The 12,341-nt window shown below is 38.1% G+C and overlaps 1 protein-coding gene across 1 annotated transcript in view; it reads right to left on the bottom strand.

Moving 5' to 3' along the window:
- Window positions 1-2,247: 2,247 nt before the first annotated feature.
- LOC126784838 (probable inactive patatin-like protein 9) overlaps window positions 2,248-12,341 on the bottom strand; it is a 64,782-nt gene continuing 54,688 nt past the window's right edge. The window contains exon 3 of the mRNA XM_050510351.1: window positions 2,248-2,395. The gene's annotated coding sequence lies outside the window, so the exon portion shown is untranslated. The remainder of the gene's footprint in view (window positions 2,396-12,341) is intronic.

The following is a 12,341-nucleotide window of genomic DNA, read 5'->3' as shown; positions in this document are numbered from 1 at the left end:
GAGACATACTAGTGAGGAAATGTGTATTGGATAAGGAGGATTATAGTTTTAGTCTTTTAGAGATGTTTTATATAGATCAGAGCAGTGGCAAATCCACGTGTAGGCGAGTCTAAGCAACTACTTAGGCTAGGTTCAAGATGTTGGGCGTAGAGTAGGCAGTTTTATAGAAAAAAAAATCCATATAAAAATGGCAGAATCCGGCGAAAGATAGAAGTAGAAGGCAACGACGCAGCAGCACGTATTTCTCTTCTTCTTCTTTTTTCTATACTTTAGGTCCAAAACGACGTCGTTTCATTAATTATGTTCTAGTGCCAAAACAACGTCGTTTGTATACTTTTAATTTACACATAAAGAGTTTTGGACTTTTGGCTTTCTGCATCCCTTCCACAATCTCCAGATCCCCACCTCTTAGACCTCAATTCTCAAAAGACAAAATACCCTTCTCAACTTTAATTTCTCCTCCAAAGCCCCAAAAGCAAGAGAACTTTATTTTTGTTCTAAATTCATTCAAGTATTTGATTCACTATACTTCATTCAAATCGATCAATCAAGGTGTTTCAGTCTTTTTGTTTTTCTAATTCATTCACTCGTTTCTTAATGATTTATTTGAATGTTTGATTATCATGTAATCTTGTTGCCTCACATTGATGCTTTATAAATTTAAATTTGTTAAATTTAGTTTTATAGTTTAAATGTACATAATTACATGAAACCCTAATTTTGAATTGAAGTAAATTCTATTTTGAAGTGACAAGTCATTCTTGCCCTGGCTGGCAAAAATTCTTGTATCCGCCACTGGGTTAGAGGGTTTTCGTTTTCTATCTATGTGAGATTATCGGCTCATTTTTTCACTACATCATGTAGTTTTTGTGATAGTTTGAAATATATTATTTGCTTTATTATCTTCAAATGCATACGTGTTGTGTGATTGTATCTATATTAACATGCATGTCGATCATTCTTGCATACACTATGAACAATATAACGGAACAACGATGCATCATTAATCTAAGCAAATTAATTTTATGGGATATTGAAGAAAGCTAAAAAAGTATATTTTATTTCCCGCCTATTTTTCTATTAAGTACCCGGAAGTGTTTTTGGAGGGTGAAAATTTCGATTTGGTGCTCTGCCATTGTTATTTTATGACAACATTGCATCATTAAATGCCGTTATCTAAGCAAATTAGTTTTATGAGATATTGAAAAGCTAAAGCATCTCAAGTGTTCAACAAAGAACATGTTAATTAGATATGGCTATTCAAGCAAATCACAAAGTGATAAAATATATTCATCCATCAGTCATAAAAGCACATTAATGATTGTTCGAAAATTGGAATGGGAAAGGTTGACATAAAAAAACTTCCCGCCAATTTTTCTGAGTGTTCTCGGGTCAATACTATTTTCGGAGGGTAAATTTTTTTGGAGTTTCACCCAATTTCATTTTATGGGTTTGGGTTTGGGCTTGACGGCTTTGTTAGAGTCGAATATTATTTGTGTCGTGTTTGGTACAAAAATTTGCCTCTTGGTGACTAGGTTGGAAGATGATACAATGAGCTATTGTTTCAATACATCATGTAGTTTGTGTTAGGGCTGGATTGGTTGGTATACCAGCCTTAATTTTCCAATACCATATACCAACCAATATATATTTGGTATGAAAAATTCACAATTTATACCAACCAATAACGTTGGTATACCAATTAAGTGGTACGGTTGGTACGGTTGGTAATTGGCTTGTACCAACATATTTAAGGCCCAAACATTTTAAGGCCCAACCCAAATAAATAATAATAAATAAGTGAAATAACAATATAATTCCAAAGTCTTATATAACTTCAACCAAATTACCAAATACAAAGTCATAAATAGAAAGTCAAAGTCCAAATAGTCAAACTGTTAAAGTACTTATGAATTCTCAAAACAATTGAAAAAATAAATGATAGGTTTAAATGCGATATATGTTGACATGTTGTAAGCTGTGATTGTGCTACTGATAGGTCTAAGCATTTGTACTTGGGAATTCGATTGAATCGATTCATTCATAATTAAATAAAGAAATTGAAGACGAGAAAAATAGTGTACTTGAGAAAGAAACTCAGAGAGATTAGATTAAGGTTAGTAGATATATATGGTTTGGATTTATTTTTCAATAAATCTACAATTGAAATTTAAAGATATATATATATTTTTAATTAAATAATTTAATATAATATAAGTTGGTAGGTACGATATACCATGGTATATGGAAAATCTATACCACCTACCTACCGTATTTTTAATATTGGTACGGTATACTGTACCATATACCATGTACCAAGTATTTGGTATACCAACATATTTGGTACGGTTGGTATACGAATTGGTTGGAATGGTTTTCTATACCATTGCCACCCCTAGTTTGTGTGATAGTTTGAAATATAAATTTTGCTTTATTATCTCCAAATGCATACGTGTTGTGTGATTGTATCTTATGCATTCAACATGTCATTCTTGCAAACACTATAAACAATACAATGCAAGGTGGATATTTTTCTCTGTCTCTTGCCTGGAGTGTGTTCAGGAGTGTAAATGAGCCGAATCGAGCTGAATACTAGTTTGTTCATGTTTGACTCGTTTTCATTCGATCAAGCTCAATCCGAGCCAAATTGGATTTTTGTGCTTCATCTTCAATCTCGGCTCGGCTTGAAAAAAAACTCGAGTTAGGCTTGGGCCAGCTCATTGTATTAGATGAGATTGCACTCGAATCGAGCCGGCTTGAATCATACGAAACTAAAATTTTAAAATTTAGAAACTAAAATAAAAATTCAAAATCTAATGTCATTGCATCACACAAAATCTATTTTATTTGTAATAAACTATAAATAACAAATCAAACTTGTTATATAACTTAAAGTCATTAACTAATTATTCTAGAAATAAACTTTCAAGCTCTTTCGAACTAATATTATATTTTTAAATATTATTTCTCATATAAAAATTATACTTTATATATATTATAAAATTTAATAAGTGAATCTTAATTAATAAACGAGCCGAGCTTTTAACAAGCCCGAGCTAGCTCGCGAGCTAAACGAGTCGAACGAGCCGAATACTTGTTGTTCAAGCTCGGCTCATTTTCAAGGTTTGGCTAAATATTGAGCTCAAACTCGGCTCATTTAACTTTACGAGCTCGAGCCGAACACATGTAGCTCGAGCTTACTTACAATCCTAAGTGTGTTTGGACTTGGGAGGCTGAAATCTTTTCATTTCGCGCTCCATAATGTTCTTTGTATTTTTATATTTTCAATCAATGTAAATATACTACTTTTACCAAATAGTAGCGGCCTAATGCCTCAGTTAATCAAATATTGAATCAGGACATTATTTGAAATCTTTTTTTTTTGACTGAAATTATAGCCATGCATTTTCACTGTTGCCTGGTTTTAAACACATACGCATTCGGATTTTTCATTATTTTTTGTCAACAAATTAAATTTCCAAAGAAATGTCAAAGCTGGATTCACTCTTGATCAGTTACATTAATTGGGATATAAAATCTCAGATCACAAATTGCAGATTCATGAAGATCCTATAACATCTCTTGATCCACTAGGAGATGAAACTCCTCGGGGATCAAATCAGAGCACATTGTAGGTTAATTAGCTAGCGCGAAGTAGCAGTACGTATACGTCTTGTACTGGCAGTTCCAATTGATGCGTAGGTACGCATGGTTTGTCAGTGCAGCTAGCAAACCTCTCCCTCTCCCTCTCAACAAACAATGAAGAAGGTTCATGTGTGGTTCATGATATAGTACTAAACATAATGTCACGTCCCTATTTTGGGAGTGTCGATCGTGGGCTGCTGGTTGAAAGAACTTCAAGGATATATGGGATTTGCTCCAAGATTCAATGTGTGGGAGATATATGTCTGCTCCTTCCGAGGGGTTCAAGCATGCCGACCCGGTTAAATTCGGAGAGCTTGTTGCTAGTCGAGGACTTAACGTCAAAGAGGCGAGTTGGCCGTCCTACACACAGGTAGGGGTTTGGAGCCGATCCCCTGATGAACCCAAGGCATGGCGAAACCAGTGTATTGCCCCGTTGGATAAGGCTGGCTCCATGGGGATGGAGCGCCGCATGGACCAAGTGTGGCAGCCGAATGGCTAGGTCCGTGACAAGTGGTATCAGAGCCACCTCAACATCGCTGTCGTTGTGTTCGCCAAGCGCTCACACGTGTCGCCGTGTCCCTAAGATACGGGGGACTCCGCGGGGGAGTCGAGTAGGCAGGGTCGCCTCCAGGGGGGAGGACCGGACGAGAAGATCCGTGGCAATGTCCAGGACAAGAGAGATCCGGCGCGAAGTCATTGTTGGGTGGAAGATCTTTGGGAACTCCTTTTCGTCGCTCTAGGTATCGCGGGCGCACAAGAGATGCGCGGGCCGCAAGTGAGGATGTTGTGTACGAGGACGTACACGAAGTTTGGTGGGGGAGGATGTCACGTCCCTATTTTGGGAGTGTCGATCGTGGGCTGCTGGTTGAAAGAACTTCAAGGATATATGAGATTTGCTCCAAGATTCAATGTGTGGGAGATATATGCATGCTCCTTCCGAGGGGTTCAAGCATGCCGACCCGGTTAAATTCGGAGAGCTTGTTGCTAGTCGAGGACTTAACGTCAAAGAGGCGAGTTGGCCGTCCTACACACAGATAGAGGTCTGGAGCCGATCCCCTGATGAGCCCAAGACAGTGCGAAACCAGTGTATTGCCCCGTTGGATAAGATTGACTCCATGGAGATGGAGCGCCGTATGGACCAAATGTGGCAGCCGAATGGCTAAGTCCGTGACCATAAGCTCACTTCTCCGGCCCCCTTCCTTCTCGATCAGATTCCCTTACAGTACCAGCCAGCGCATTTCCGACATTATTCTCATATATTTACTAACTGCGACTACTCAGAAATCGAGGCTTTTGTCGTCGTTTCTAATCTATATATCTAATCTCCAGCACGTAACTGATCAAATGACAAAGAAGCTCACTTCTCCGGCCCCTTCCTTCTCGATCAGATTCCCTTACAGTACTAGCCAGCGCATTTCCGACCTTATTCTCATATATTTACTAACTGCGACTACTCAGAACTCGAGGCTTTTGTCGTCGTTTCTGATCTATATATCTAATCTCCAGCACGTAACTAATCAAATGACAAAGAAGTCAATCCCGTTCATCTACCTTTGCTATATATCAACTCGGGGCCCTATTGTTTTTGATAGTAATGACAGGTGAAATATATATAAAAATGAACAAGAAGAATCTGGGATTCAACGAGGTCCAACCCAAACGACCATGCATGCATACCAATATAATAGCAAGTTGCCATGTACCACGTGCATAAATACCACGTATTGTAAGGTTGGCATTTTTACCCGATGGGTAAAACCCTCTGGGTAATACCCACCCAACATCAAGCGTGTAATGCTCATCGGCTGTGTTGGCGGACCGGACTAGATTGGATTGGTGCCAACACTGACTTGAATTAGAATGGAAACATATTGGATTTGCATAGTTCCCAGTAAGATTGGTGTTTGGAGAACAAGATACAAGTTGAATTTCATTTAATTATTTCTTTAATTATATTTAAAAAAATTGAGATGCAAAATCCATTATTAGTTTGAGTTTTTTTCACCAACAATCCCTCAATTCTAGTGTACCTACCAATGTGATACCTCAACTCTTAATCGTACCAATGTGATACCCAGACTCTAGTATTGCTATCATTGAAGTACTTCCGTTAATTTTTTTAAACTTTTCCGTTATCTTGGTGACGTGGCAGGTACGTGAGGCCCACAAAGAGGGTTAAAAGACAAAATTAACCTCATCTGAGAGGAGCAATGTTTTTCCCGCCCTTTACCTTGAGAAAGACACCCAACAATTCCAATTTTGGCGCCAATTTTCCCTATCTACTCCTTAATTTGTGTCTCTTATCTAAACTAAAGAACTACCGCCAACCAGTCGACCACAATCTGATAAAACCTAGATCAATCTCATTTTCTATTTTTACCCTAGCACTTGTTAAACTAACAGAATAAATATATAAATTTATATGGAACATCTCATTTCCACAATCTCATAAGAATATAAAAACACATAACTTAACGAAATTCAAATACATGTTTAAGTACCATTAGTTGCCACCTTTTATGTTGATCTGCCATGATTTTTGCTTGTAAGAACTAATGGTACATGTAGTTGAATTTCGTTAAGTTATGTGTTTCTATATTCTTATGAGATTGTGGAAATGAGATGTTCCATATAAATTTATATATTTATTCTGTTAATTTAACAAGTGCTAGGGTAAAAATAGAAAATGAGATTGATCTAGGTTTTATCAGATTGTGGTCGACTGGTTGGCGGTAGTTCTTTAGTTTAGATATTAGACACAAATTAAGGAGTAGGGAGTGAAAATTGGCGCCAAAATTGGAATTGTTTGGTGTCTTTCTCAAGGTAAAGGGCGGGAAAAACATTGCTCCTCTCAGATGAGGTTAATTTTGTCTTTTAACTCTCTTTGTGGGCCTCACGTACCTGCCACGTCACCAAGATAACGGAAAAGTTGAAAAAAACTGACGGAAGTACTTCAATGATAGCAATACTAGAGTCTGGGTATCACATTGGTACGATTAAGAGTTGAGGTATCACATTGGTAGGTACAACAGAGTTGAGGGACTGTTGGTGAAAAAAACTCTATTAGTTTATCACAAAGCTCGCCTCAGTGATGGCGTCGATCTCAATGGAAGTGGAGGAGGCGTAGTTGAAAATGGGGGAGAAGACGGCGGAGGAGGAGGTGTCTTAGGCGGATACGAAAACTGAGCCGATTAGATAAGTGACGGAAATTTTGTCAATGAGGGAGGGGAAGACGGTGGTAGTGAGAGGAAAGCAACGGTTGGGAGTGGAGAAGCTTCTCCTTGGGATTGGGGCAGATTAAGGGGGTTGGGGTTGCAGAGAGACGAGCTCAATCGTGGTTTTGGGAATTTGGGTTAAATTTTACATAAATAACAACTTTGACCATTTTCTCGTGGTTGAGTTTTGAATCTTGATTGAATACCTTCAATCCCACCATTTTAGCCAAATTTGAAATGAATGTCTGACAAGATATAAGTTTTCCCGCATCAAGGTATCCCAACCTCCAAACACATCGTGTTAAAAATACGCCCTTTAAAGGGCTAAACATCGAAATTATTCGATTTACACTTAACTACCGTAGCCCTAAATCGCCACTTTAGGGTCTAGTTAAGCTCAAAAGCCCACTACATGCATTATTAGCCATGCACGGACAATTTGGTCATTTCAATGATCACACCATATTTGGCTATATAAATAGACATTTCATATCCACAAACAAGGTAAGTCTTAATTTTCACCTCTCCTCCAACCTTACTCTACACGTTCATCTTTGTAGTTGACTTAGGCATCAAAGTGTTGAAGGCCGGTCAACCCGGTCTTCACCCCGTGACGCTGTGTACTCATGGTTTCTAGGTGACGAAGCGTTTTCTCAGTTCGCCGGAATCCAGCCGTAACACACCGATTAGCCATATAAAATTTATTTTTGCATATCTAGTCCCTATATCAGGGCAAACAAACACGGTCTTTGGGTAATACCCATATGACAATTTGCTGGGTATGGGTAAATACCCACCCATTTCTAAATACTGATAGGTAATATCACTACCCACCCATTTACCCCTTTTATATGGGCACCCTATTTTTTTTTTCCCAATTTCAATGGGTACCTTATATTTTTTTTCATTTTTAATTGGTACCCATTTTTTTTCAAAATCTTAACCATGATTCATCATCCAGCGCTACACTTTGATCTCCCTTAATTAAAGTTGTGGTCTTAAACAAATCAGTACCATGACTATGGTCATAAACCCATATCACTCAGAGCAGTAACTTACATTCTTACATTCTAATCATCTTAAACTCATACCATGACTATCATCTATATCAATTACTTACATTCTTAGCACTACTTCTCTAGAGCAGCTATATGATCTCACTAGCTTCTCTCTTCTTACTACTAATATATGCCAAGGGAATGGAGTATTCGATTTGAAATACAAAAAAAAAATGACCAGTGGCACCAAAGATCAATTACAAAATTGAATTCTTAATGTATGTCATACCACTTAAAACTTCCTAATCTTGTTAACAGTTTTTGTGGAATGAAAAACAAAACAACACCCCAATTGACCATATTCCTAATTGTTACAGTAGATTAACAACGATTTATATTACTTCCATTAATGGTAAAAAACTTCATGTAGTTACTATAAAACATAAATCAAAGCAGCCAATAATCCTAGGGGTGGGCACGGGACGGGACGAGACGGAGCTCATCCCACGTCCCGTCCCACTCTTTTGAATCGGGACGGGATCGGGACGGGACGAGGGTTTTTAAGAATGCATCCCACTCGGGATTAATCCCGGTTGGGACGGGACGGGACGAGAAAAATCTCACATTCCTATAAAGTTAAATAAAAATCTATATTTTTACTTTTTCATTAACAAAATAACATTTAATAATGAAATTTTAACCAAAACAATACATATTATGTTCAAAATATTATAATTTACCATTATTATTTGAATTGATATAATTTTGGAGTTATTAAGAACATAAATTAGTTTCATTTTGATACAAATATATAAGATTTTATAAGTTTTCATTAAAGGTGGGACGGGACGGGATGAAGCGGGATAGAAATTATTCGTCCCACGTCCCATTCCACTATTATGAAACGGGACGGGATCGGGACGGGACGAACGTTTTTAGACATCCGTCCCGTCTCTACGAATTTCGGGACGGGATCGGAATTTCTGTTTTTTATGCCGACCCCTAAATAATCCTATGTAATTTTTGTACAGTTGTTACACTTTAAAATGGCTATGCAACTAAACAGTAAAGCCCTTGTAGAAAGGATATATAGACATATGTATATAGATAGTCTGGCCTTCTACTACTCAAATGAAAAGTGAATCAAATAATCATATTTTCAATTGCTTATACCCTCAAACATGTCCATGAGGAAGCAAGTGCACAATTTCATGATAAACAAAACAGTGAAAAGTTGGAACTTCTTAGACTTATTATGAAGTGCCTCTCTTCTATATATATTTTCTTATGTGGAGATCTATAAACCTCATAAGCACCACATCAAACTAAAACCCGACAATCTTCAACAACAATATGTACAGTCATGATCAGAAATGTATGATCATATCAAAAATCAAAACCCAAAGATCGCCAAAATCTTACAATTATGAAGATCAAAATCCATATCACATTTCACTCCCACTAAAACACTATCACCCAGTGCACACACTAAGGATAAACAAGCTAATCACACAATCAAACCAATCAAAATCCAAGAACTCATAAGCCATCTCTTCACTCTTTGATCAACATGCAAATAACACAGATTCACACATTCAGAGATGGGGTTTCAATTTCTAGTTAAACAACATAAATGGTATTGCCAATTGAAGCGTTCTGGAATGGTCCCGGACTACTTTGGTCCAACTCTGTCGACGACAGGTGGAAGGAAGTCATTAGTCCTAACAGATCGAACTAACGATTGGAAGAGTTAGTTACTGTTCAATTTTTTTTTGTTAAATCAGTAAGTTTGGTTTAAAATATGGAGGGGTAAACTCATCTTAATCTAGGAGGGTAAGTTTTAAAGTGAGTAATTAAGTATTAGGTTAGGGAATTGCGAAACTGATGAATTGAATCAATAGCAGTCATTCAAATATCCACACACTGATAAGCAACAAATGGATCAAATACGCAATGTAGATAACCAAAACTGAATACTGAAGAACAATGCCGGAAATCAACTCCTTGTGACTGAGCAAGCCCAAGAGACACCCCAATGAAACCCAACCGGGACAGGCATTGGACACAGCCTCACTCGCGGCTTCAACCCAGTCTCGAAAACTCCGATTGTTCTTGGTTGGCACTGAAGCTATTCGAGGAAATGCCTGAATGGACTGGAGCAACTAATGATTGCGGCTTCCTGGTGGGTTGGGGCCATTTGGGGTTTTGGGGAGAGAGTGAATGTGGGATCTTAGTGTGAGGTGGATAGGAGAAGATGATTTGGGTGGGAGTTTAGTAGGTCTGAGTAGTGATTGCTTTGAAATGGGTTTTGGGTTTGGTTGGATGAAAGCTCTGTTGTCATGGGCGTTTGATAGTGACGACTGCATTTCCCTCCATGATCGACTGAGACTGTAGTTTAACAAAAAAAAACAATAAATTTTGGTGGATTCATGAAAGGGGGTCAGAGAACGGATCAACTTAAAGCAAATTGAATATTTTAACCGGTTCCGGTAGATTCTGACTGAAATACACGGCCAATTGACTAACCCAGATTTTCAATGTATTAGAATGGAATAACGAACCACCTAACTAATTGGATAGGATTTATAGTGACCTCTCATTCTGCAGATCTACTCTTCTGGTCACGTGCAAACCGACGTCCCTCCTTTTACGGTAAAAAAAATACTTCACTGCATCACTGTACGTCTGCAGTGATAACAGAGACAAACGTTAGACATGATCGGACCACAGTGGGGTTAGACCAGAGCAGAAAGCTCCTTGGCAATTGAACACAAAACAGATAAAAATAAACCAAATAGGGTAATGAGTGGACGCACCACCGGACAAAAATATAAATTTTATGTAAACCCTAGAGAATTCCGGTTTACACGGAGCACTTAGGACCCCATAGAATAGTGTTAACTTGATCTCTCTGACGACAATGAACAAAGTTTAAGATGTTTTAACAGTTGGCCTAATGCCCTAATTTTTATAAGCTCGCGTGGCCTGGTAATGAGGTGCGTTAAAGAATAACTACTAGGAACAGTGCAGTTAATTTTAATTCAAATGTGACATTCTCCTTCAAACCTTCTCTTTTCTTTTCCCATCCAAAAAGTTATTTTTCGTAATATTATTTCGGGACTTCTTAATGTAATCAGGTTTTTAAGTATACTTCATATCTCCTACCCTTGTAGTCAATCTTGATCTATCTCCACCTGGCCGTAATGCGGGGTAAAGTTGCTTCAACCAATTTAGTCCAATCAATGGTCCTCCATCATGGGTCAAACCAATATATACTTCATTTGAGAAATGAAATGCAATCGAACCATTGATCGATGGATCGATGTTGTCATGTTCATGTAGTTACTAATCATTGGTTTGGAGATTATAAACAATACTAATGTCAAGTTGTCAACAGTGGATCGAGGACTGTTTATACGACTGCCCGTGAGGCCTGCTAGTTCACTCCAAGGATCTGATATGGATTGGAACGACAGATATCAGATATGTAAATAATAAAAATGCTTGCAGCTTATATCATAATCTAACGTACACTACTTTAATTAGGGTTTATCGGCTTAGGGTTGTAGCTTTAACAGTACTAAGGATGGCATTTAAACCCATGGGTATGGGTACTATGGGTAAAATATGTATTGGGTTTTTTTTTTGGGTAATAGGGAATCTAAAAATACCTATGGGTGGGTAATGAGTATTTTAAAAATACCCAAGGGCGAAATTTATGGGCATGGGTAAAGAAGCTCATCCAAATACCCAAATACCTAAAAACGCAGTTAGCTGCCATCTCTCTATTTTACCCAGATTTATCTCCAATTCTCTGACACCTCAACGGTTCAACTAGGTTCACTCTTCGCCGACAAGTACCAATTTCTAGCAACAACTTGGATTTCTCATCTCGGCTCTCAAGCTTTGAACTCGTACTCAGATTTCTTGAAGTTATTGACTTCGTTTAGATTTCTCCCATCACATACTCTTCTTCAGTACTTCTTCTCTTCTTTTGACACACTGTAGTTGAGTGAGCATCAAGAGTCTTTTTCATTTTATTGGTGATTAAGCTTCGTTTGATTTTATTGCTCTTATTTGTTTCGTTGATCTGAACCAGTCCCATTTGTTTTTCTTGCCTTAATTGTAAAACTTTAGTCTGAGATTGTGCTTGGTTGTCTCTACATGTCAAATTTGGGAAATGCAATGCATTGGTGAGCTGAGTTTTGGTGATGATGGCGCATGTGATGGTGCGGTCGACGTCAGAGGTGGAGAGGCTGGAGTCGAGAGCCTTGACATGGGCGCGGATCTTGGGGATCTAGGGCGGGAGATTAGGATCAGGTTCGTTTTCTAGGGTTTGTTCAATGAAATCCTCTTCCATGGTGATGACGGTTCGGCGGTCCATGGAAGATTAGGTGGGGGATGAAGGGTAATTTCGGAATAAAAAATGAGTGTGTGGGAGAATGAGAGAGACGGGAAATGAGAGGTCATATTTTTATGATGG

This window comes from Argentina anserina, chromosome 2, assembly GCF_933775445.1.
Source record: "Argentina anserina chromosome 2, drPotAnse1.1, whole genome shotgun sequence".
Classification (NCBI taxonomy): Eukaryota; Viridiplantae; Streptophyta; class Magnoliopsida; order Rosales; family Rosaceae; genus Argentina; species Argentina anserina.
Note: the sequence above shows the minus strand (reverse complement) of the source record. Positions and strands in the feature narration are given on the sequence as shown.